Genomic DNA, 27311 nt, shown 5'->3' with positions numbered 1-27311 from the left:
TCACATGGCTCTTCTTATGCAAGGAGGTTTTCAGAGGATGGAGATGATGCTTTTTGCTTTATTCTTCTCAAAGACGAATTCTATAAGGATGTGGTACTGAGGTGTAGGGAGCCTGTTCTCACTATATCTACTCCACAGAGAACTAATTTGTTTCATCAACACTCATGAAATTCACTACACAAAAAGCTGGTCTCCCTTGTGTGTGGGCAAGTTCCTGTGGGGCACTCTAGAACTCTAGCACTGAAGGCAATGGATGGCATGTCTTCTTAGGTGGATCTGATGGCAGGAGTTTGAAAAGTATGATTTGGAAATTATATTGAACCTCATAAAAGTCAGACAAGGCTTACTTATTAGGAGTATTGAAGGGGCGCATGCAGTTTCCTCCTGCTTTTTCTTACTGCTTTGGAAAAAGCTGAAAAACCCTTTATTTTCTTCTCTTTCATAATGTCTAGGATCTGGGATGCCTGGCAGGACTCTTTGCTGACATCTATGGCATACCATTCTTTTGGTCCCAGGTCATTAAGGGATGTTGTCAAGTAGAAAGGCTCCTGAGTTTGATAATCCCTCAACAACACAGTGTGTTGATCAAACTCACATTTGCTGCATATAACAGGGAAAAGGTCCTGAAGTGACATGTGAACTAACCCTCACTATTGTCTTCTGGGTTTTCTTTTCTTTGAAACTTTGCAATTACTCTATTTCCACGAAAAGTAAAGACAACATATTTCTGAACTTGGGGTGAAGCAAGGCAGACAGTAAAAATCAGCTATCATTTTAAAATGTTTCATTTCAGTTTACCAAAGAATCTATGAGATTGTTAAGAGTTACAGACAGTGCAAAAAAGGGCTTCCTTATAGATACAGAAAAATCAAGCATTAAAAAACATCAACAGTATTCCAAACAACCACAGTAAAATCTCTCTCATCAGTTCATTTAGCCTTAAGGCATTAGTTCTTATTCCACTGGATTTTGGGTCGGCAGTCTCATGGAGTTGTTTCTCAACTAAAAAGAGTTCTGGAAATCTTGATCAATACACTGGAAAGATCTGAATATTGTCCAAGTAAGGACATCCCCAAGAGTCTGTCCTTTGGAGCGGGGCTGTAGGGAGTTTGAGTGCATGGTGCCGTCCTTTTCTGTGGGGCTCAGAGGTGGTCCTTCTTCATTGAAGTCACAAATTCTGACCTCTAGCTGGTTGCAGACCCTTTGGACAAGCATCAGAGTAAAACAAAACTATCTGTAGATGGACAGATAACAGTTTTGGGGGGTTTTTATGCTCATTTTACAAAAGATAAAATTGGAATACACGGAAGTTGAGTAGCTTGCCCAGGGTCACAGAAGTAATAAGCAAAAAGTCAAGAATTCCCACCAGGCAGCCTGGCTCCTACACTGTAATCCCAAACTACTAAGTGGGATGCACCCCCGCTGTCCCCCACCCCACGCACACCTGTGTGCTGGTGCTCCTGGCAAAGCCATTTACCTTCTGAGCGAAGTCAGAGGAGCCCTCCCTGTCTTAATCAAAACCCATCCCTGTGGCATCTTGAGGGGCTGCTGTCGATGTCCCTGCCTCAGGTAAGCCCCGTGGGGCCCATGCTTTGAAGCTGTCTTGCTAGATTTGACTGGAGCAAATTTAACTCCAAGGTCAACCACTGTGAACGCTGAGGGGCTGAGACAAGCTCCCTGCTAGCCATGTGGTGCCCTTTGTACACATGAGAAAAAGCACCCCTTTGGGGGCAAGGTTACTTTTTATGAAGGTACCTCATCTGCCCATTCTGGGCTGAGACAGAACCGCATCACCCCACCAAGATGCAGGACTTGTTTTGAGTTTTCTTAAAATTGATCATGCCTCCCACAGTGTCCTCCTATTACAGGTGCAGGTCTCTTTCTTAATCCAAAATCGTTTGCTTTAAAATTACCTTCTCCACTTCCAACATTCCAGTTGGAGTGTTTGGCTTAGAGATAGATAGTGAGGTTTTTACATCTGGCAGCAGATCAAGCATGCAGCTTGAAGGATTTCATGAGGTTGTGCATCCAGGAATATCAGCAAGTCTTTACTACCTGGAAGAGCAGTAGATTTGCTAAGACTTCCTGTAGAGAGGCCAGTGTCTTTATCACGTTCTCCTTCTGTTCCATGATGAAAGGCCATTTCACAGAGCTGTCAACGGAAGAAACAACTATTCCGTCTCCACTGGAGGATTGTTCTGCTCTTCGGCCATGTTTCATTTTTCTCTGAAAATCATTAGTATGTCTCTTGGTAAGGCTTCATCTCTGATGGACAAAGTTAAACTCTAGAGACTTCTAGTGGCAAAATCCAAATGGTAATAAGAAGACTGACCTCAGTCTTCGCCTGCGGTGGCTGCGGCCAGGGAACGGGGCTGCTGGGGCAGAGGTGACGCTTCCTGTGCTTGTTTTAACTCTGCCTGTGCCTGCGGGCAGGGGATGGGGCTGCAGAGGCGGAGGTGGCGACATCCTGTGCTTGTGGTGTTCAACAGTCCTTCGCCCTGCAGGTGTTTGTGCCAGCCCTCTCTCCTCCTACTCATCCCTCCTGGTGTCTGCCCGATTTGAAGAGGGAGAAGAAATGGCACCTTCTCCATAGCTCAGCCCAGAGCCTAAGGTTCTCACGCTCTTGCGAGGCACTGCGAAGCCTTCCCCGCGCCCCCGCCCTGCAGCATTCTCCTACCCAGAACTCACGACCTGATCTCACCTCCTCTGACCATCACTCGGAAGTGGGGGCGAAGTGGGTTGCATCTCGGCAAGGGAGGCATCCGGCCACAGGGAGGGTTAGGGATTAGGGGAGGTCACTGGTGACCCTGATAGGAGTAGTTTTGGTGAAGCGGTAGAGAAGAAAAAACGCACCATACACAAATAAAAACAGACATCCAAATGGGTTCAAGGAAGAGACTAGGAGGATAGTGAAGAGGGGATTATTATAGACAACACTTTCGAAGATGTATGCTGTAAAAGGGGCACCAAAACAGCTGAAAATTTTCATCGTTACAGTGCAATTGTGATTAAAGCTATTTCACTCAAAGGGATCCTTCATTTTAGTTCTAGACACTACTTTTGTTAACTTATTTAAGAATTAAATCAGCTAGCCTGGAACCATTGACTGTTTTATTCTTGCCAGAGAGCCAAGCTCTTGGGTAATGAGACAAGTGAGTTTGGATGAAATAGTTCATGATGGAGAAAGATCTGATGCAGGCACACAACACTGTCGAAAAGAGTGGGCCAGGGGTTCAGACGCGGGCTCTGAGCGGCCTCTGCCCGATGGCAGCAGTAGTTCTACGGGGGGAGACACCGTGGGTCCTGAAGGTATCTTCCCCAGTCAGACTGAGGAACTCGGGCCACACCAGGGTGGTACAGAAGGCCCTGGGGATTGGAGCGGTGAGGAACCAGAGGAAGAGCAAGAGGAAACGGGGGCAGGACCAGCTGGCTACTCCTACCAGCCCCTGAACCAAGATCCTGAACAAGAGGAGGTGGATCCGGCACCAGTGGGGGATGGAGAAGATGTAGTTGCTGATATCCAGTGTCGGAGCCAGGTATGGTGGAGCAGGCATTGTTCCTGGGCAGGTGAAGCTGGAGTCCCTGCAGGACCTCTGGCTCTGCAGGCCCTGGGGCTTCATTTCCCAGACCCACCATTAGAAAGCGAGGATGCAGAAGAGGAGGGAGCTACAGGACTGAGCAACCACAGCTCTATTCCCATGGACCCAGAACGCGTAGAGCTGGTGAAAAGGACGATGGCTGGAGTAAGCCTGCCTGTGCCAGGGGTTCCGTCCTGGGCTCGAGAGAGATCAGATGTCCTGCGGGAAGATGTAGGACAGAAGGTCCTCCAAGCCGGGCAGGCCGCCTCTACCTGGAAATGACCACCTTGAGAGTTGCTTTATCTCCCTGCATTCCAGGCCAGAACCAACACAGGACTGAACACATCCTGGTTGTAATGTTCACCTCCATCCTCCCCGTCTCCATTCCACGTCAAGGCAAATCAGACTTCCTCTCAGAGACCCACTTTATTCAGTTCTGTACATATGGGGACATCGGCCCAGGCCCAACCCACCATAGCAAGTATCATTCTGTGGAGAATAAAGCATCCTATGTACACAGCCAAAAAAAGAAAGAAAGAAAGAGTGGGCCAGGTAGAGGACAACAGAGGCAGGACTGGAGCATGAGGAATTTCAAAGTGGGTACTTGAAACTGGAAAGTAGAACACTGAGCAAACGGTGTTGAAGAACAACAGAAAGACACAACATTCTTCCCAATTTTTCTCAAGGCACACCATGTTGACAGTTTTCTCATTATCATTTGGATTTTGCCACCAGAAGTCTCTGGAGTTCAACTTTGTCCATCAGAGATGAAATCTTACCAAGAGACACACTAAGAGTTTTCAAAGAAAAATGAAACATGGCAGAATAATCTGTAAAGAAAAACATACTGCTTTGGTCATGATCCAGATGGTGAGGACTTGAAGACATGAATTTTATTTAACTAATTAGAAAAGGAATTTCCTTTGCAATTATATTTTTATGTTATTCCTTTCTGTGACATAACAAAAAAAAAATCAAATAATCCACTGTAAGAAGGGTATTTTGAGTCATTCATTGAGCAATGACACGCTTGTTACTAGTTTTGGCTCCTGGGAAATAAAACAGATGGGTTCCCTCCACTCAAAGTACTGAGGAGGGTCAGCATGAGTTTACCTGAGGAAATAAAGCCTAAGGTGAATTTGAATCAAGTAGGAGTTAACCAGAAGAGGTGATTTGAGAGTGGATTGAGGACATGCAGGAAGTGGAGGAGGGCTTTCTGAGTAGTAATTACATGGACTTTCTATTTGTTGGTATTATACGTGAATTTATTTTTTTTAATTTTTATTTTATATTGGAGTATAGTTGATTAACAATGTTGTGCTAGTTTCAGGTGTACAGCAAAGTGATTCAGTTTATATAAATATATAAAAGAATATATATATTCTAGTTCAAATTCTTTTCCCATTTAGGTTATTACAGAATATTGAGCAGAGTTCCTTGTGGTATACAGTAGGTCCTTGTTGGCTATTTTAAATACTGCAGTGTATATATATATATATATATATATATATATTTTTATATATATATATATATTTATATATATATATATATATAAAAATATATATATGTATTTATATATATATATATATATATATATATATATATATATCAATCCCAAACTCCCAATCTGTCCCTCCCCCCACCCTTACCCCTGTAACCATTTCCCAGGTAACCATAAGTTCATTCTCTAAGACTGTCAGTCTGTTTCTGTTTTGTAAATAAGTTCATTTGTTTCATTTTCTTTTAGAGTCCGCATATAAGAGATATCATATGATATTCGTCTTTCTCTGCCTTTCTTCACTTAGTGTGATAATCTCTAGATCCATCCATGTTGGCGCAAATGGCATTTTTTCATTCTTTTTAATAGCTGAGTAATATTCCATTGTATGTATGTGCCACAATTTCTTTATACGCTCATCTGTTGATGGACATTTAGATTGTGTCCATGAACATGGACTTTTAAACCATATTGTAATATAATGAAGACTTCAAGACAAATAGAAATACCTACTACTATACACCTCCAAAGTGAGGGACTCAAACTGACAAGCTTTTTGTTAACTACCTCTTCTTTCCATCATTTGTTTTTTTCTCCCAGCTGTCATTCCCTGCTATGTAGCCTCATGTTCCACTCTAGGCCTATGTTCATCCCTTACTTCTAATCTACTATTTATAGTTTGTGAACTATTCAAATAAATAATCAAACCCATTAGAATTGTGCATAATGTAACTACATAACTGATTTTGAATCAGGATCAGAGTGGGGCATGCTTCTGTATAGTATTTATTAGCTTTATTCTGAGCACAGTGTTTCAGCAGATCTTTATAAAATTAATAAATTCTTTACGGGCTTATGTATTATTCATATATTTTATTTTAAACTCTATTAACGAGATTTTTTCCTCAGTTAAGTTTAATTAGCATAATGTTTAATTTTTGAGTAGTTCACTGTCCCCCATGAGGAAATGCAGATTTCCTAATGTATGAAAGTAGAGTATGTCAAGAGACTTTCCCTGTGAAAGACTCATCTAGTGTGGTTCTATTTTTTCCCTATTACAAACAGTGCTGCAATGTACATTACTAAACAGGTGCTTATTCTGAGAATTTCTCTCCAGTAGAAAACTACAAGCTTATAGAATGAATATGCACATTCTTCAACTTTATTAGATATTGACAAATTTTTCTTAAAAGGAATTGTAGCAATTTATATTTTCATTTCCCAATAATGAGAATTCTGGAAAATTGCTTGTCATTGACTCCTCAAATATTGCCTCTGGCGTCTATTTCATTTATTTCTTATAGAATTATTATTAAATGATTTCTGGCATCTTCTCATTCTATCATCCAAGTTTTTAAAATGTTTTATGTTTTTTAATCTTTTATTATCCTCAGCTTTAAGTTACAGTACATTAATTACTCCTTCAGTTTAATTTAATCAGCTATTTATTTGATTCATTAAAGAATTTAGCAGACTGTTCACTTCTTTTATTTTTGAATTTTATTTTATTTTATTTTATTATACAGCATGTTCTTATTAGTTATCTATTATATACAAATTAGTGTGTATATGTCAATCCCAATCTCCTAATTCATTCCACCACCACCACCTCCCCACTTTCACCCCTTGGTGTCCATACATTTTTTTCTGTATGTCTGTGTCTCTATTTCTGCCTTGCTAACTGGTTCATTTGTACCATTTTTCTAGATTCCACATATATGCATTAATATACTATATTTGTTTTTCTCTTTCTGACTTACTTCACTCTGTATGACCGTCTCTAGGTCCATCCACGTCTCTACAAACGACTCAATTTCATTCCTTTTTATGGCTGAGTAATATCCCGTTGTATATATGGTTTAATTTAATCAGCTATTTATTTGATTCATTAAAAAATTTAACAGATTGTTCATTTCTAAACGTTCTATTTAGTTATTTTAAAAATGTGAAGCCAAAGATCTCACAGCAAGATAGAGTCTGGTCCAGCAATAAAGTCCAAGAATACTCCTTGCCAAAAAAAAAAAAAAAAAGTATCTATTTTTGTTTCCTTTATTTTGTAATACTCTGTTTTGGTTCATTACTTACAACGTGATCTTGGGTTCTTCTGATCCTAATCCTCTTTTTCGTTGCTTCTGTTGACTCTCCCAGACAATGTTTTTTTGTCTTCTATTGTGGACTCACCTTAAATGTGGATTTTTCCACATTGTAGGTGTGTCACTCCAGAATAGTTTTTTTTAATTGAAATAAAATTGGAGTGCAGTAACTCCCCTACATATGAATGAGTTCCATTCCGAGAGCACGTTCGTAAGTCCAATTTGTTCGTTAAGTCCAACAAAGTTAGCCTGGGTGCCCAACTAACATGATTGACTATATAGTACTGTACTGTAATCAGTTTATAATACTTTTCCTACAAATAATAAATAAAAAATACAAAAACACAAAAAATAGAGAAAACATTTTTAACTTACAGGACAGTACCTTGAAAAGTACAGTAGTACCGTACAACAGCTGGCATACAAGGACTGGCATCGATTACTCATTGTGGAGGTTCTATATAACATAAGGGTGGGTCTGGTCACCAGAAAAGTCAACCACCCTGTGATTAGAGGGTAGAGACTTTCAGCTACCTGACCTCTGATCTTCAAAGAGAGAGGGAGGCTGAACATTAAATTTAATCATGTGGCCAATGATTTAATCAGTTATGCCTATATAGTAACACCTGGATAAAACTCCAGACACAGACTCCATGCTGGGATTTCGATGCACCTGGTTTCTATCAGGTGAGGGCATTGAGTGCTGTACTCTCACCCCCACCTCTGCTTTGCCCCATGTGCCTCTTCCATTTGGCTATTTCTGAGTTGTATCCTTTATAATAAAACTGTCATCACATGTCTAGTGTCTTCAGTGAGTTCTGAGAGTTGTATCTGTGAATTATCAAACCTGAGGAGGTTGTGGGAAGCCTTAACTTTGTAGTCAGCCAGGCAGACGTGTGAGTAGCCTGGGGACCTCACCTGTGTCTGACAGTTGGTCTTTAATTTGGGGGATCTGATGGAAACTACGATTAGTTAGTGTCAGAAATGAATTGAAGTGTAGGACACCCAGTTGGTATAAGAAACAAAGCCAGAGAAGATATGCTGCGTAAGAGGAGCCTGATACTGGATCCTGTGGAGTTTCTTGTTCCTGGGCTTCTGCTCCAGTAAGTTGTGGTCTCTGAATCCACCAGTGTCTCTCTTCAATTTGGGGGTGATGGTTTTCCATGTAACCTCAGTTCTCTGATCAAACTAAAAAGAGATGTTGATTTTCAGTTTTTTTCTTGTTGTATAGTTGGGAGCAATGACTTCAAAGCCCGTTACATGCTAAACCAGAAATCTGAAGTTCTTTAGAAGATAGTTTTCTTTGTTTGGCCCTGATTCTAAATTCATGTGCCTTACAGGACAGAAGAGGGGCCTCAGGTTAAGCCTAAACTATAACATTTAGGCATCTATGAGCATTTCTGAGAGCAAGAGGGTAGGCCAGTCAAGAGGCCTTAAATGGGAGTTGGGAGCTAATTTGAAAAAGCATGGACCAAAGGCAAAATAGGCTGGGTTAAAAAAAGGAAAGATGATTAATAAAAACCTTCTGTCATTTTATTGTTAGCTCTTTTAGGAACAGAACATTGTCTTTTTGCTTGCCATGTTCCCTCTAGTATCTAGGTCAGTGCCTATGAAATAGAAAGTATTCAATAAACATCCAACAAATGGGTGATCCTGGTTCCAAGTAAGGGGAGTTAGCACACCACACACTGTCTCTCCTACTAAATGTACCTATAAAACCTGGACAGAATGCATAGAACAGCTACTTGAGGACTATAAACTCTATATAGTAGCAGTAATTCTATGCAAAACACCAGAATTCGGGGTACCACAAAAACTAATATTGAATTTACCTCCCCTCCAACCCCCCGTATCAGTGTCCTGAATATAACACACCCAGAAACCTGGAATTGAGCATCTATTAGGTCACAGACATAGAGAGCTCCAGGAGAAGCAGTCTGGTTTGAGTAGGAAAGTGAGCTCCTAACACAGAGGGAGAATATGAAAATACCCCATTTTTTCTCTCTTTGTTCTCCATTCTTGTGTGCCTCAAACCTCTGTCAATTTCAAGATGGTAGCCACAGCGGCAACTATGACACCTAATGGCCAAAACCCTGAAGGAGGTGAACAATCCTCTCCATTTGGTAGAGCTGTGCTTCCAAGAAGGTGGGACCAAACCCTCTGCTTTTTTCCCCCTCCTTTCTCTCTTTCTTCCTGCTATATGGTCTTACAGATGTAGACACAATTGAGAAGTGCATGGTAGAGCAGGGTAATTACGTCACAAACTTCTGGCAGGAGGATGGAGAAAAGAAGCTTCTGGGAACCATTAAGTATTGGGCAGGTGATAAAGAGGGAGGGACTTTGTAAAGAGACGCTTGAATCTTATTAGCAAACTCCCGGACTCCCCCTGCCCACACACACACAAGCTGTGCATGCCTACACCTGACTCTAATGTACCAAAGACTTTGAGACCTAAACTGTTCATAATAGAACATTGCCCAAATCCCAGATTGGCCATTGGCTATGTACTTGCAAGAAATATCTGTATAACTCTACAAAGGCTCTGAAAACTGAACTGGAACCAGAGCCCACAGAAGGCCTGAACCTAGCCAGAGTGATTGCCTGCACAAACCAAAAATTTGAATGTGCGCTAAACATTCATACAAGGTCAAGAGTCTCATAACAAAATAGTTATTCAAAATGTCCCTAAGACAATCCAAAATTATCCAGCAAACGAATAGCCATGAAAATTTTGACTTGCATGGGGAAAGACAATCAACAGAAGCTGTGCTGAAGTGACACAGATGTTGGAATTATCTAGCAAATATTATAATCAGCTATTAGAAAGTTACTCAAAATACCAAATGAATGAAGAAATAAATGAAATCATTTAACAAGAATTAGAAATCATCTTTTCCTCATCTGAATTGCCTTCTCTCTAAATTGATTACTACTTTTATTAAGGATAAAGAAATTTTTCCATCCTAAATTATGACACCTTAATTTTCCCCAACAGGTAAAAATCACTTTTTTACACTTATTAAATCATCATGCAAAATCTCAAATACAAGGTTTTTTGTTAATTTCAAGCTCATTTAAATATATATATCATATATGCATATATATACAAATATTTTTCATTTTACAGTGCATCCAATGTAAGATATTTCATTTGAATGCTCTACTAAGTTTTTACTTGGACTTGCTCACTTTTTTAATTTGTAAATGTCTTTTACTTACCTTTTAATGTTTTCTCTCCTATGAGCTTCCATGATAGGTTTTCTACTTTATTTAATAATATAATATGTTGCATCTGTGTAACACTTTACAGTATGTATTGTTCTCAGTGAAATTAATCATTTCATTCTCAGTCATAAATTTAACCTGGTTCCATCCTCTTACCTCTTTCTCTTAAGAGTTCCCTTTCCTTTCTTGTTAGGACAAGAATTTCAATATCTGCTTATTTTTACACAAATTATAAACAAATTTATAACCTCTAGCACTCCATCTCTCATCCTCGAGAGCTCTGTGCCTGTTAACCATTTTCCCTGTGTAGAAACTAGAGTCCATCAGTGTTGTTACCTTATCACTCCAATTCCCACACTCACTCTATACAGCCCAACTTCTTATCTCGATTTGCAATCCATAGGGTTGGAACAAAGTCTTTCTCTACAATATTCGTGTCATGCAGTTTGCACTTTTCATGAGAGAACCAAAACTACACTCAACGGTTTGAGGTCAGAACTTCCTCAGTAAATGAAAATGTCAAGTCAACGTTAAATTGGGTAATGAAAGAGGCACACGGTGAGCCACACATTTTTAGTCAGAAGGCAACTTGCCACAAAAAAAATACATAAGTCCCCTACATACAAACGAACTCAGTTTTGAGTGTGTGTCCAAAGCCCAAAAAAGTTAGCCTAGGCACCCAACTAACACAATCGGCTATATAGTACTGAACTGTAATAGGTTTATAATACTTTTCACACAAATAATACATAAAAAAACAAACACAAAAAATAAAAGCATTTTTAATCTTACAGTACAATACCTTGAAAAGTACAGTAGTACAGTACAACAGCTGGCATACCGGGGCTGGCATCGAGTGAACAGGCAAGAAGAGTTACTGACTGGAGGAGGGAGAGGAGGTGGGAGATGGTAGAGCTGAAGGATCGTCAGCAATAGGAGACGGAGGGCAAGCTGCAATTTCACTCACGCCTGACGTTGATGGCACAGGTTCTGGTTCCTTGCTGGGTTCAATTCTATCTACCCTCTTGAACAAACGATCCAGTGATGTCTGGGTAGTACTGTACCAGCTACATCACTGCCACTTTTATGCTTTTCTGGACATCCTGGGCTTGAAATAAAGTACTGTACTACTGTACTCTATACAGTAAAATACATAAAAGCACAACCATTTGTAGAGGATGCACACATGTAACAATGTATACCAGACACGTGAGCTAACTTATGTGATTGGACATGTGAATGCACGTTTGCATCTCTGAAAGTTCGCAAATTGAAGTTTCATATGTAAAGGACTTACTGTAACTCATTTATTTTGTTAAGTGGAGGTTTTTCCTCTCAATCTCCCTCACATATTTCTTTCCTTCTGTTCCCCATCTCCTTTCTGGCAAATACCTGTTTGTTCTGTGTATCTATAACTGTTTATATAATCTATATCTGTTTATGTTTTGTTATGTTCATTTTTTTAATATTTCACATATAAGTGAAATCATCTAGTATTTGTCTTTTTCTGTCTAATTTCATTTAGCAGAATACCTTCTAGGTCCATCCATGTTGTTATGAATGGCAAGATTTCAATCTTTTTTATGGCTGAGTAATAATACATTGTATTATATATACCACATCTTCTTTATCCATTTATCTATCCATAGACCCTTAGGTTGCTTCCATAATTGGGGTATTGTAAATAATGCTGCAATGAACATAGGGGTGCATATATCTTTTCTAATTAGAGTTTTTGTATTCTTCAGATAAATACCCAGGAATGGTAATGCTGGATCGTATGGTGGTTCTATTTTTAATTTTTTGAGGAACCTCCATACTGTTTTCCATAGTGGCTGCACCAATTTACATTCCCATAAATAGTGTACAAAGGTTCCCTTTTCTCAGCCTCTTGCCAACACTTGCTATTTGTTGGCTTTCTGACAGGTGTGAAGTGCTATCTCATTTTTGCTTTTCCCTAGTGATAAGTGATGTTGAACATCTTTTCGTGTGCTTGTTGGCCATATGTGTGTCTTCCTTGGAAAACGTCTAATCAGATTCTCTGCCCATTTTTTTTTTTAATTAATTAATTTATTTATTTATTTTGGGCTGTGTTGGGTCTTCGTTTCTGTGCGAGGGCTTTCTCTAGTTGCGGCGAGTGGGGGCCACTCTTCATCGCAGTGCGCAGGCCTTTCACTGTCGCGGCCTCTCTTGTTGCGGGGCACAGGCTCCAGACGCACAGGCTCAGTAGTTGTGGCTCACGGGCCTAGTTGCTCCGCGGCATGTGGGATCTTCCCAGACCAGGGCTCGAACCCGTGTCCCCTGCATTGGCAGGCAGATTCTCAACCACTGCGTCACCAGGGAAGCCCTCTGCCCATTTTTTAATTGTGTCTTTTTTTTTTTTGATGTTGAGTTGTGTGAGTTCTTTGTATATTTTGGATATTAATCCCTTATCACTTATATTATTTGCAAATATCTTTTCCCATTCAGTAGGTGGCTTTTTCATTTTGTTGATAGTTTCCTTTGCTTGTGAAAGCGTTTTAGTTTGATGTAGTCCTGTTTGTTTATTTTTGCTTTTGCTTCCCTTGCCAGAGAAGACATATTAAAAAAAAATGTTACAAAGACCAATGTCAAAACGCATACTCCCTATGTTTTCTTCTAGAAGTTTTATCATTTCAGGTCTTATATTTAAGTTTTTAATCCATTTTGAATGTATTCCTTTGCCTGGTGTGAGAGAGTAGTCCAGTTTCATTATTTCACATGTAACTGTCTAATTTTCCCAACACCACTTGTTGAAGAGGATGTCTTTTCCCCATTGTATATTCTTGCCTCCTTTTTCATAGATTAATTGCCCACATAAGTGTGGGTTTATTTCTGGGTGTTCCACTCTGTTCCATTGATCTATGTGCTTGGTTTTGTGCCACTACCATATTGTTTTGATTACTGTAGATTTGCAGTACCCTGTGAAAACAGGGAGTGTGATACCTCTAGTTCTGTTCTTTCTCAAGATTGTTTTGACTATTCAGGATCTTTTCTGTTTCTGTACAAATTTTAGAATTATTTGTTCTAGTTCTGTAAAAAAAAAAAAAAAAATGCCATTTATATTTTGATAGGTATTGCATTGAATCTGTAGATTGTCTTGGGTAGTATGGTCATTTTAACAATATTAATTCTTCCAGTCCATGAACGTTATATACCTTTCCATCTGTTTGTGTCATCTTCAGTTTCTTTCATCAGTGACTTATAGTTTTCCAAGTACAGTGTCTTATAATCTTCCTTAGAGAGACTTATTTCTAGGTATTTTATTATTTTTGATACAATGGTAAATGGGATTGTTTTCTTGATTTCACTTTCTGATAGTTCATTGTTAGTGTATAGAAATGCAACAGATTTCTGTGTATTGATTTTGTATCCTGCAGGTTTATCAAATTCATTGATGAGCTCTCATAGTTTTTTGGTGGCTCAAATATTTGTATCATTAAATTATTCTTTCATTATTGATATTTGTCTTATTTCCACTGTGGATGATAAAACACTCTGAATTATTTTATTCCCTTAAAATACATTAAAATTTGTTTTATAGTGTCAGAGAGAGGGAAATTTCCCTCCTACCCCTCTTGAGTTCTTGTGGCTGGACTAATAATAAAAATTAACACATGACAGGTTAACAGGAAAAAAAAGAAGCAAATATTAATTTGTATGCACAGAGATCTCATAGAAATGGGACCTAAGAAGGGGCCAAAGCAGGCTTTTATACCTTTTAGAAGAATAAACAATAAATTTGTGAGGAATTGACAGGACAAAAAAAAAAAACTTAGGCTTAATTAGTGAAGAATCTAGACAGAGTTTGGGCTTGGGGTAATAAATTAAAGAAGTAACAAGATTCCCTATCTCTGGTGATAAGTACATCCTACCTCCAGACACAGAGAGTGCACTTTTCATATGAGAGATTTATTTTCTGCTTTCACAGAGACAGACAGGAGATTCAGACTGTTCTTAAGTAACTTTAATTCAAAATAGTCAATATTCCATTGAGGTATATTTGGGGGCAGTCTGTCCTGGGCCCAAATGATAGCCTGCATGTAATCAATTTTTCTGAGCATTTCCAATTCCATAGAAAAAATGTGTATTCACTCAGCGTTGGTTAGTATGTTCTCTATATGACAATTAGTCAACCATTATTTTACTATTGTTTATGTGCTTATTCTAAGATTAAAATCATATCCTTGACTTCATGTTGTCTCATATATTTTAGTACTTTACCACTCCCAAGAAATACTAGAACCCTAGAACACTTTAACTCAAATTACTTCTTTCCCAACATTTTATTGTTGTCGTGCATCTAATTCTAGTTTTACTCTTTGCAATTCTCAAGGTATTTTTATTACTGCTTTGTATAATCGATATTAATTTATATTACCCTTTCCATGGCTTTTCATTTCTTGGCCACATTTCCATGTTTCTATCGGAAATCATTTTCTTCCTGCTTGAGGAATTCCTTTTAATGTTTCTTTCAGTGTAGATTTGAGGGTGATAAATCCTTTTATGTTTTACATAAATGTCTTTGTGCTGACTTCACTTCTGAAACGTATCTTCACTTGTTATAAAAATCTAGGTTTTCTGTTGTTTTCTTTCACCACTTTAAAAAAAATTTATTTTCTCATTGTTTCCATTATAAAGGCACTGGCCATTCTTATTATACCTCCTTCTTTTTGCTGTTTTTTCTTTTTAACTTTGCCTTTAATTTGCAGTAGTTTTACTATAACGTTCCTAGGTATAATTTTCAAAAGTCTATCTTGTTTTAAATTTGTCAAGCTTCTTTTTTTTTTTCAATATTCATTTATTTATTTATTTATTTATGGCTGCGTCAGTTCTTAGTTGCACCACATGGGATCTTTCATTGCAGCATCTTTCATTTGTCTGTTTGTTTGTTTTACCTCTTGGCACAATAAGAGAATTTTTGCTTGACTGTTTTCACTGTAATTATACATATATAAAATATGAAACCTTCTTCCGGATAGTATTCACACTATCCTCTGGTAAGTGTTAGATTCTATAGATATTGTCTTAATCCAACAGTGACTGAGTGGATTAAGTCTAAATTGCAGTTTCTGCAAAATTCTATCTACCTTTTTCCTACCATTTCACCACTTCTTCTTTATCCTAGCACCTATGACTAAACCTTCTAGAAATTCCATCTGAGATCCTGGATAATTACTAAGGCTCCTTTTCCTTGTTGGAGACGGAATCTAAATTTTTTTCTCCTCAACACCACATGACTGTCACAACTCCACTCTGCTTTTCACTTTTTTCTTCTTAGTCTCTTTCCCTGTGAAGTTTAATAATTTGGCAAATGGCTTGAAGGAAAAATATTAATCTCACTGCTTTGGTCCTCTTTTGCCTTCAGGATTTTGGCCTTTCAAGTGCATTGGCAGAGATTTTTATCTCACCTAGGAGAGTGCCTGCTAGCCATGGCCCTCTGCCCAGATTCTGAGCAGGCGACCCTTCACCAAAATACCTCTAGGAGACGAGTGACTCCCAAAATGTTTACTCACTTCTCTGAATCTTTCCTGTTCCTCCAGTTACCTTAAAAACTTTCCAGTGCCTTTAAAATTTTTTTGTTTGCTTGTTTGAATCTGGCTCTTCTAATTCTTCTCAGCATCAGGTTGTTCTCTCTCAACTTGCATTATTATAGACAGAAGTACATTTGAACTTGCAAGTTTATCCTTTTTACATCATTTCATGATTTTGTTGTCAAAGAGAAAAGGAAGTAACCTTAATAAATTTCACATTTTCTTGGAATTCCCAAACAGCTGACAGAACTAATAACATTACTTTTACCATTATTATCATGGCATGACAACATAAAGCTACAGTTTATTATCACTTACCGTGATCCAGAAACAGGGACAAAAGATTTAAATATGTCTTATTTAATTGGTCAAACTACATAATGAGGCTGATATTATTACTTTTAAGATGAACTCCTTGAGTGAGGGACCAAGTAAATTTGTTCTAAATTCACAGTTAGTGACAGAGTCCACAATTAAATGATCTGATTTGGAAACTAGTTTGAAATTAAGGCAGTAAATAAAGGTCAGTGTTAACTCAGTGTTGAATCTGTTAATATAAAATCTCTCAGTTTCACAGTGCTGTAACCGCTCCTCATTCTGAGAAAAGGAAACTGAAAACTAAGTGCCCGGATAATGACATGGTTATTCACTTGCCATTTATCACATATTTTTGAAGCTTAAAACATTTGAGTCACCAGGCCTCATGGTGGATTCTGAGTGTAGAATAATGAAAAGATATAGTCCCTTCCTTTGAGGAACTTGATAGAAAACTGAATAGTTAAGTGGGCATATATGATTCATTGTGACAAGTTATTGATACAAAAGGCAGTGGAATAAGTTATTACGAGAGCACTTAATGAGATACCGAACCAAGGGAAATTTTCCCAAAGAAGTGTTAAATAAATTTGCAAACTGAAGACTTGAATAGGCGTTGGCTAAATGAAAAAGTGAGGCATTTGAGTTTGAAAGGGGAAATGTTGCAGTTGAAGGGAACTGCAAAAGAGAAGAGAATATATATAGCACAGTTGGAAAACCCCCTGAAATTTAAGATGGCTCAAACACAAATTATAAAAGAAGAAGTATGAGAAAAGAACTTTCCAAATAACACAAAGGCTCTTTATTAAACTATGCAAATTTTGTAATTCCTACACCTTATCGTCCTGTTTACTTTCTTATGAAAACCTATATCCGATACCTGATACCATGCGTAAGATACAGTGACATGTTTTTACATGGTTCCTAGGGAGTTGCAGTGTGCGGGGAGAAAGTACACAGAGTGTTGTTTCAATTTCACTGAGGAAAAAAATTTTTTAGCAGGTGCCAGACAAGGAATCTAGGACAGCTAGTGCTCAAAAAACCCTAATTCTCTGATGGGTTTTGGGAAAAGCATTTTTAAAGGGGGGGGGGGGGTGTCAGGGTGTGTGGTCAGCTTGATTCTGATTGGTTGATGGTCAGGTAACAGGGTGGTGTCACAGGGGTTAACATTATCAGTCCTTGGGCTCCAGTAGGTCTGGGGGCTAGTAGTCACGGTCATCAAGTAGTTAATTTCTGCCATTTGGTGGGGGGGGTGTAAGCATCTGTAAAACAGCTCAGGAAATGTGCATCAGATACTACCATCTAGGTAATTCAGAGAGGGGCTAAAGACTCTATGACTACCATATGGCTGATTACTGTCTAAATTGTCACCTGGCGCAACTGCTATTTTTGTCACTACATGTTCATGTCCTTTCAATCATTAATTCTTGAGCCAGCCTTTTGTGACTCAGGAGAGGCCTGGGAGACTCCACCTTTTCTCCAAACAAGAGGCAGGCACTGGACATGGGGGGAGGGGTCTGTCCCAGGAAGACCCCATAATGTCCTGCTCAGTCACAATTATTCATGCTGGCTTAAGGAAATATTATGAACTTTATTTTTCTTTTTTGAATTTTTTTTTTATACAGCAGGTTCTTATTAGTTATCTATTTTATACGTATTAGTGCATGTATGTCAATCCCAATCTCCCAATTCATCCCACCACTCCCGGTGAAGCTTTGGTTTGGAGAATATCTACAACCTTTTTCTCCAGGGCTCAGATAAAGCGATATCCCTCAAGAATAGCACACTGGCCAGAGACTCTTTTGATTGGCCAGTGCCTGGGTTTAAATGTTCTGAATACCAGTGTTCCTTCAAGGGTAGGAGAAATGGTATATTTCATCCTAGTGTATCATGAAAAGGATCTGAGAGAAATGAGTGAAGCCCACTTGATCTCAGAGAGACAGCAGAGAGCCATGGCTTGAAGCGAGATCTTAGTTCCCTGCCCAGGAATTGAACCTGGGCAGCCTGGATGAAAACCAGGAATCCTAGCCGCTGGTCCACCAGGGGCTAGAGGCTAAAAGCAAAATTCCCCTGGCTCTTGCCCCCAGTGAAAAATGCATTTCTCAAGGAGGCAAAAACTGTAAAACCAGGTACAAAGTTTATTATTAGAGACACAGCACAAGTGGGAGAGCACACAGAGAAACCGTTTGTTTTGTTACGACAGAAGCAAGACAGAGCTGCACACCCTGAGAGGAAGGGTGTGGGCATCCTTCCTAATGTGCAGGAGCTGCAGTAAAGAGGCGGTTAAGTCATTAATATAGGGCAGTTCTTCCGGATCTTTGTTTATCTTTTGCCAATTATCTTGTTTCTTTTTCCACACCTGACCTGCCCTAAGACCCTCCCCAACACGCATGCGCAACTTTTTTCCAAGATGGATTCCAGCCCAGAGGCCTACAGGGGGCCTTGGCATCACATATTATGGGGTGGTGCCCCCTCCTTTTTGACTGCCAAAGACCCCTTCTGTGCATGTGCAGTTGGGGAGGTCTCCCTTGCCCCAAGGTTGGGAAATATGTGACCTCTTGATCTTTTGCTCAAACAGGGTTTAGCCCCTCTCTGTCCCTGCCATGACTGTTACCTTAAAGTGTCCACAGGAAACAAAGTCCAGCTACTTACCCTGCTCCTGTTGTAATTCCTGTCTTAAAGTGCAGACAGGAAGTGGGTCATAAATATCTAGCCTGGAGCCCACTTGTCTCCTCTCTCAAGAAATGTAAACAGGAGGCTAGTTGTAAATGTCTAGGCTGGAGCCCAGCTGTCTCCTGCCTCATGCTAAGCAAAGCAACTCCTGTTAGGTAGCTCAGCAGAGAAAATGACCCTCCTCAAGAAGCAAGAATCCTTCCTTTGCAAGAAGCAAAGTGATTCTGCGTGTGCCGTATCAGCTACATGCACATGCAGACCATCCGGCTGCACAATTCTCCACGCTGAAAAGGGTTTCATACTTGGCTTAATGCCCTACCATCAGTGTCTTGAAACGATTAATAATTTTTAAACAAAGCGCTCCACCCTTATTATTCTGCATTTGACCCTGCAAATTACGTAGCGGGTTCTGACTCCATGTGCATGAAAGAGATGAATTGGTTTTTTCCTTCATCTAATATAGCTTGTATTGTGAGCAGCTTTTGGCAGGAAAGTGTTCTTTGCAGAAAAGGGCCCTCTGCATGTTACCGATTGAATTGAGACTGCTGCTCGCCGCTTACAAAGTCAAACTCATAAACGTTGGTAGAGGGACAAGCTTTCTTTAATCAGAATACCAGCAATCTGAGGAGATGGTGAACTCAGTGTCCCCCAAGAGCCACCTCCGGAGATTTTGCTCGGCCCGTGAAAGTCTTACAGAAAAGGAGGGAAGTAACGTCAGTTAATCACTGAGATAGGGGGGGTCAGAGTTGTCTCCATCCCCTACTGTGTTCAGGCTTGTCGACTCCTCGTGCTCTTCCTCTAGATGTTATCTTGGTCACACAGTTTGTTTGGGAGATCACGGAAGGGGAAGCAAGGGAAGAGATCTGATCATCTGTTGATGACTTATTCTTCATTTCTACTTCTTTGATCTATGGAAAGAACCCACAAGTTAGGCAAGGTACTGTGTGATTAACAGATCTGAAATGTGTGCTCGGGTCAGAGATGAGTAGAGCATGGGGGAGTCCGATTAAAAGTTAGTTACAATATGGCTTTGATAAAACGACAAGGAAAAGAGCTTCCTCCTGAGGGCTGTTTTCTGCAAAGAGCTGCTTACGTGCAGGAGACCCCTCTGTCTTATCACTAACCTCAGATTACTAACCTCAAATTACCAGACGATCAGATATCTTCCCTAGTTTCCCCTTCAGTAATCTCGGAAACAAACTGTGTGAACAAGATAGCATTGAAAGAAAGGTCACGAGAAGTCAGCAAGCCTGCACTGACAAGTCTGCACACAGTGGAGGATGGTGATGATTCTGACCCTCCATCTCAATGATTAACGAGGTTGCTTCCTTGTATCCCTTTAAAAACTTTCGTGGCCAAACAGAATCTTTGGAGGTGGTTCTGGGGGACACTGAGTCCACCATCTCCCCAGATTGCCAGCATTCTGATTAAAAGCAACTTTCCTTTCTACCAACATTTGCCTCTGTCCGGTATTGGTTTTTGGAGCAGTGAGCAGTGGGGCCTAATTTGGTAACATGATTTTTTAATTAAACTTTAAAAAACTTTTCAGATCGTTTTAGATTCACACGCAGTTGTAAGAAATACTACAGAAAGATCCAATGTCCTTTTTACCCAGTGTCCCCCATGGTAACATCTTAAAAACTGCAGTATGAAATCACAACTAAGATGAGGACACTGACATAGTCGAGATGCAGAATGATTCCATCACCACATAGATCCATCCTCTGGCTCTTTCATGGCCACACTCCCCTTTCCTCTCCCTTCACCTGTCCCTTGCCCCTGTTCTTCATCTCTATAATTTTGTCATTTCAAGAATGTTATAAAAATGAAATCAAACAGTATGTAAACTTTTGTGATTGGCTTTTTGACTTTTAACATTGATTCCACCATATTGTTCCATGTATCAACAGTCCATTCCTTTTTCATTGCTGAGTAGTATTCCTTTGTATGGTTGTAACAACATTTGCTTAATCATTCATCCATTGCAGAACATCTGGTTCTTTACAGGTTTTGGCTATTACAAACAAAGATGCGTGTTTAGTATTAAAAGAAACTGTCAGTGTCACAACAAGATGACAAAACAGGAGGTTCTGGACTCTTCTTTCCTGCCACAGTACACCAATTCAACAGGCACACATAGATTAATTCCTTTGTGAGAAATCCAGAAGCTGTTGGAGAGGCTTCTTTACCCTGGATGAGTGTGAAACTAATCACATCAAAACGGGTAGAAAATGCTGACAACACTTTTTCACCACATTCCCCATCCCACGAGCCTCTACATGTAATCAGGAGGGCATGTCCTGCTCCCAGATTCCCCCAAGGAGCAAAGGGTTTGGTCTGCACATCTAGTACCCCAACTTTTCCAGGTGCTGCCTGAGGGGCTGGGCACACCGAATACCCTGAGGACTGCAAAGAACGAAAGGGTGTTGTTTTTTTTTAATTGAAGTATAGTTGGTTTACAATGTTGTGTGTGTACAGCACAGTGATTCAGTTGTACACATATATATTCTTTTCAGATTTTTTTCCCTCGTATGTTGTTACAAAATATTGAGTATAGTTCCCTGTGCTATACAGTAGGTCCTTGTTGGTTATCTATTTTATATACAGTAGTGTATATATATTAATCCCAACCTCTTAATCTATCCCTCCCCCTGCTTCCCCTTTGGTACCCATAAGTTTATTTTCTATGTCTATGGGTCTCTTTCTGTTTTGTGTAATAAGTAAGTTCATGTTTACCTTTTTTTTCAGATCCCACATATAAGTGATATCATATGATATTTGTTTTTCCTCTGCCTGACTTATTTCACTTAGCATGTTAATCTCTAGGCCCATCCATGTTGCTGCAAATGGTATTATTTCATTCCTTTTTATGGCTGAGTAGTATTCCATTGTATATATGTACCACATCTTCTTTATCCATTCATCTGTCGGTGGACATTTAGGTTGCTTCCATGTCTTGACTATTGTAAATAGTGCTGCTATGAACATTGGGGTGCATGTATCTTTTCAAATTGGAGTTTTCTTTGAATAGATGCTCAGAAGTGGGGTCGCTGGATCCTATGGGAACTCTAGCAAAGGGGCTGTTTTTTTGTTGTTGTTGTTGTTGTTGTTTAATTATTTATTTATTTATTTATTTATTTATTTATTTTTGGCTGTGTTGGGTCTTCGTTTCTGTGCGTGGGCTTTCTCAAGTTGCGGCAAGCGGGGGCCACTCTTCATCGCGGTGCGCGGGCCTCTCACTGTCGCGGCCTCTCTTGCTGAGGAGCACAAGCTCCAGACGCGCGGGCTCAGTAGTTGTGGCGCATGGGCTTAGTTGCTCCGCGGCATGTGGGATCTTCCCAGACCAGGGCTCGAACCCATGTCCCCTGCATTGGCAGGCAGACTCTCAACCACTGCGCCACCAGGGAAGCCCAAAGGGGCTGTTTTAAATGAGCATGAGGGCACTGCCCACAGCTCCTCCCTTCAGCTCAGTACAGAGTGAAAAAATGATAAAGCCCACTCCCAGCTTTTCATTAGAAGCAGTTGGACTGCACAACTTGTACCACAACTTTTTTGTCTGCTACCCAAGGATCTGGTTTCTAATTTGCCTATCTCAGAGAACTAAGGAGACTCAGCATATGCTAATCCCGCTGGAACCTAGCATCCTCTGAACTCCTGGGGGCCACCAAGAACAAAGACAGAGGTGTGGATGAACAAAAGTTTAAAACACTGTATATGCATACAATGGAATATTATTCAACCTTAGATAAGAAGGAAATCCTGAAATATGCAGCCACATGGATGAATCTTGAGGACATTATGAGAACTGAATTAAGCCAGTCACAGAAGGACAAACACTGCATGATTCCAGTTACCTGAGGTATCTACAGTAATCAAACTCATAGAAGAAAAGAACAGAATGGTGATGGCCAGAAACAGGGGGAGGGAAAAATTGGAGTTGCTAATCAACACGTATAAAATTTCAGTTATGCAAGATGAATAACTTTTAGATATCTGCTGTACAACATTGTGCCTATAGATAAAAATACTATACTGTATACTTAAAAATTGGTTAAGAAGGGGGTCTCCTGTTAAGTGTTCTTACCACAAAAAAAAAAAAAAGAAATTGTCAAACTATTTTCCAGAGTGTCTGTAATATTTTATATTCCCATCAGCAATGTATGATCCAGTTTCTCTGCATCCTCATCAGAATTTTGCATTGTCATTCTTTTTTTAGTAATTCTGGCAGGTATATGGTTACTTATCACTGTTGTTTTAATTTGCATTTCTCTAGTGGCTGATGACCATGAGCATCTATTCTTGGTCTCATTTGCCCTCTGTACGTTCTCTTCTGGAAAATATCTGTTCATGTCTCTTGCCCATTGTGTGGTGAAGAATTAACTTTACTCAAAGTGAGGTCTGACTTTTGTCCCAGTTCCTGGAGGTAACCTCTAAACCTTTGGATTTTCCCAAGTAATAGGAACTTCCTGGCTAGATAGCGTGAACAAAGAATGACACTTGCCATTTCAGTAAACAAAGGATGCTGTGCCCATAAATCCATCAGCCACTGCAGCCGCCTCCAGCGGTGCATCCTGAGAGGAATCCAGGAAGAAGAAAAACAGGATACTGGCCCTAGATAGTTAAGATGCATATCAAAGGAATAATTTCAGTGAGCCCAGACTCTTGCATCTTCCCATACATAGAAAAGCATTAAAATTATTCATTTGAGATGTCTGGTTTTTATGTGGTTAGCAGTAACCTTTTGATGTTCAACTACATGGTATTTTTTCTTCAGCAAAAACTCCTATATATTCTGGCTTCTCCCTTACCTCTTACCCCTTACCCCTTTGGAGCAGTCCCTCAGAGCTATCTAAGAGGCTGCCAACTGTGGGCTATAGTCCTCAGTAAGTCTGTCGAATAAAACATGTCTCAACTTTTAGGTTACACATATTTTTCGGTCAACAATAGTTTATGCTAATGTGAGGATAGTCATACCAGAAAGAACAACCATGTGAGTCCATGTGAGAAGAGGGTTGGGGCTTTGAGTCACGTGATATTAGCCTTATGTTCACGAGCGAGAGGAGACTATACCAAAGTCAATTGTTTTCCATGACACCAAAAATGAGCAAGCAAAATGTGGAATTAAAAACAAAATATCATTTATTTTTATTAGCACCCTAAAAAATGAAATGCTTAGGTATAAATCTAACAAAATATGTTCAAGTTCCATATGAGGAAAAGTACAAAACTCGGAAGAACAAAATCAAAGAACTAAATAAATGGAGAGATACTCTATATTTACAGATAGGAAAACTCAATATTGTCAAGATGTCAGTTCTTCCCAACATGATCTATAGATTCAATATAATCACAATTAAAAATGCAGCAAGTTATTTTGTGGATTTTGACAAAATAATTCTAAAGTTTATATGGAGAGGCAAAAGACCCAGAAGAGCCAACGCAATATTGAAGGAGAAGAAAATTGGAGAACAGACCCTACTCAATGTCAAGACTCACTATCTAGCTGTAGTAATCAAGACAGTGTGGTGAAGTAAGACAAATAGATCAATGGGACAGAATAGAGAGACCAGAAACAGACCCTCATAAACATAGTCAACTGAACTTGGACAAAAGAGCAAAGGCAACACAATGGAGAAATGGTGCTTGAACAATTGAACATCCACATACAACAATAACCAAAAAATGATCTAGACACTGATCTAACACAAAAAAATAACATAAAATGGATCATAGACCTAAAGGTAAAGTGCAAAACCATAAAACTCCTAGAATATAACATAAGAGAAAACCTAGATGCCCTTGGGTATGATGGTATCTTTTTAGCTACAATATCAAAGACACAGTACATGAAAGAAATAATTAATAAGCTGGACTTCATTAAAATTAAAAACTTCTGCTCTGCAAAAAAGCAATATTAAGAGAATTAAAAGCAAACCAGACTGGGAGAAAATATTTGCAAAAGACACATCCACTAAATGACTGTTATTCAAAGTACATATACAAAGGACTCTTAAACTCAACCTTAACAGACGCCTCGCCAAAGAAGATATACATGTGGCAAATAAGCATATGAAAAAGATGTTCCATATGATACGCCATCAGGGAAATGAAATTAGAATAATGAATAATGATGAGGTACTGCTACATATCTATTATGGTCAGAATCTGGAACACTGACAACACCAAATGCTTACAAAGATATGAAGCAACAGGAAATCTCATACATTGCTTTTGGGAATGTAAAATGATACCATCCCTTTGGAAAGAGTTTGGTGGTTTCTTACACAACTAAATATACTGGCGCTATGATTTAGCAGTTGCACTCCTTGGTATTTACCCAAAGGAGCTGGAAACTTCTGTCCACATAAAAATCTGCACGAGGATGTTTTTAGCAGCTTTATTCATAATTACTAAAATTTGGAAGCAATCAAGACATCTTTCGTGGATGACTGGATAAACTGTGGAACATTCAGGCAAAGAAATATTATTCAGAGATATTAAAAAATGAGCTACCAATCCATGAAAAGACATGGAGAAAACTTAGATGCATATTACTAAGTGAAAGAAATCAATCTGAAAACGCTGTATGACGCCAGTCGTATGATATTCTGGAAGAGGTAAAACTATGGAGACAATAAAAAGACCAGTGGTTACAGGGGTCAGGGAATGGAGGAAGATACATTGACAAAGCAAAAAGGATTTTGAGGGCAGTGAAATTCTAATTGTGCATATATGTCAATATAGTTTTGCCCAAACCCATAGAATGCACAACACCAAGAATAAACACTAAAGTAAACTGTAGACTTTGGGTGATTATAATGGGTCAATGTAGGTTCATCTCTGGAGAAAAATGTACCATTCTGGTGGGTGTTATTGATAATGGGGGAGCTATGTATGTGTCTGGTTAGGGGGTATATGCAATGTCTCTGACCTGTCATCTCAATTTCATTGTAAACCTGAAACTTACCTAAAAGAAAATCTTTTTTTAAAAAAGTTATCTATTTTCTAGTTGGATTTTTTATTATTGAGTTTGCAGAGTTTTCTATGTTCTAGATACTAGTCCTTTGTCAGACAACTTATGTGCAAACTGTTCTCCCAGTTCCTAGCTTGTCTTTTCATTGTCTTCACAGGGTATTAGGCAAACAAAAAAGTATTTAATTTTGATGAGGTGTAGTTTATTAATTTTTTCTTTTATGAATCATGCTTTTGATGTCAGGTCTAAGAATTTATTGCCTTGCTCTATATCCAAAAATTTTTCTCCTATATTTTTTTCTAAAATCTTTCTAGTTTTATGTTTTAGATTTAAGCCTAGAGTCCCTTTGGGGCTAATATTGGTTTCAGATGTAAGGTTTAGGTCAAAGTTCATTTTTTGCCAGAGGATGTCGAAGTGCTCCAGCATCATTTACTTACTGAATTGCTTTGGTACCCTCGTGAAAATTCAGTTGGTCATATTTATGTGGGTCTGTTTATGGGTTCTCTGTTCTTTTGTATTAATCGATGTGTCCAGCACTCTGCCAACGTTGTTTAATGACCTTAGCAATGTAGTAAACCTTAACATCATATAAAATCATTCCCCTCAATTTGTTCTTTTACAAGATTGTTTTGTTATTCTAGGGCCTATGTCTTTCCATTTGAATTCTGGAATAAGTTTTTCTATAGTCTATGTCTATGAAAATCCTGCTGGATTTTGACATAAATTGCATTAAACCTATAGATCACTTTGGGAAGAACTGATATTTTTACTATGTTAAGTCTTCAAATCCACAAACACAGTCTGTACCTCCATTTATCCAGTTTTCTTTCATTTTTTTATCAGCGTTTTAAAATTTCAGCATTCATTTCCTGAATGTGTTTTAATTTTGTGCATAAATATTTCACTTTCTTTGGAATGACAGGTGCTATTGTGTTTCTCATTTGTTTCCACATGTTAATTGTTAGTATATAAAAAGTGATTAAGTTTTGTGTCTTGAACTTGTATCCTTCAACCTTTCTGGACTCACTAATTCTAGGAGGCTTTTGTTTTGTTTTTTATATTTTGGAGACACAGTGACACAATTATGTTACATGACCCTGATTAGCATTAGGAGTTGAGGTGGTACACTGAGAGTAAAGGAGAAGTCATTAAAAGATTTTATTTAAAGGAGTGGCCCGATTACACTTTGGATTAGAATAATCCATCTGGTTACAATATAAAGAATGAATCAGAATGAATTTAAAGGGGAAGAATGGGTAAGTCCCAAATTATGTAGATGTTTTTCTAGGTACTTTTGCAGGCTTGTTCCTGTGAAGAAATGTTTTCCTCATGAGCTTTGAATGATTAATTCAACCAGTAGTGATTACTACTGAAGCACTAGGAACTGATTCATACAGCTCGCTG

General features: G+C 39.0%; 2 pseudogenes; one reads left to right on the top strand and one right to left on the bottom strand.

The window, feature by feature from the left end:
• Positions 1-14: 14 nt before the first annotated feature.
• LOC137775245 (cordon-bleu protein-like 1) lies at positions 15-2220 on the bottom strand (annotated as a pseudogene).
• A 1044-nt stretch (positions 2221-3264) lies between these two features.
• Positions 3265-3860, top strand: LOC137775534 (male-enhanced antigen 1-like; annotated as a pseudogene).
• The last annotated feature ends 23451 nt before the right edge of the window (positions 3861-27311 follow it).

Source organism: Eschrichtius robustus, chromosome 13 (assembly GCF_028021215.1).
Source record: "Eschrichtius robustus isolate mEscRob2 chromosome 13, mEscRob2.pri, whole genome shotgun sequence".
NCBI classification, from domain to species: domain Eukaryota; kingdom Metazoa; phylum Chordata; class Mammalia; order Artiodactyla; family Eschrichtiidae; genus Eschrichtius; species Eschrichtius robustus.
This window is presented reverse-complemented; position numbering and strand designations above follow the sequence as displayed.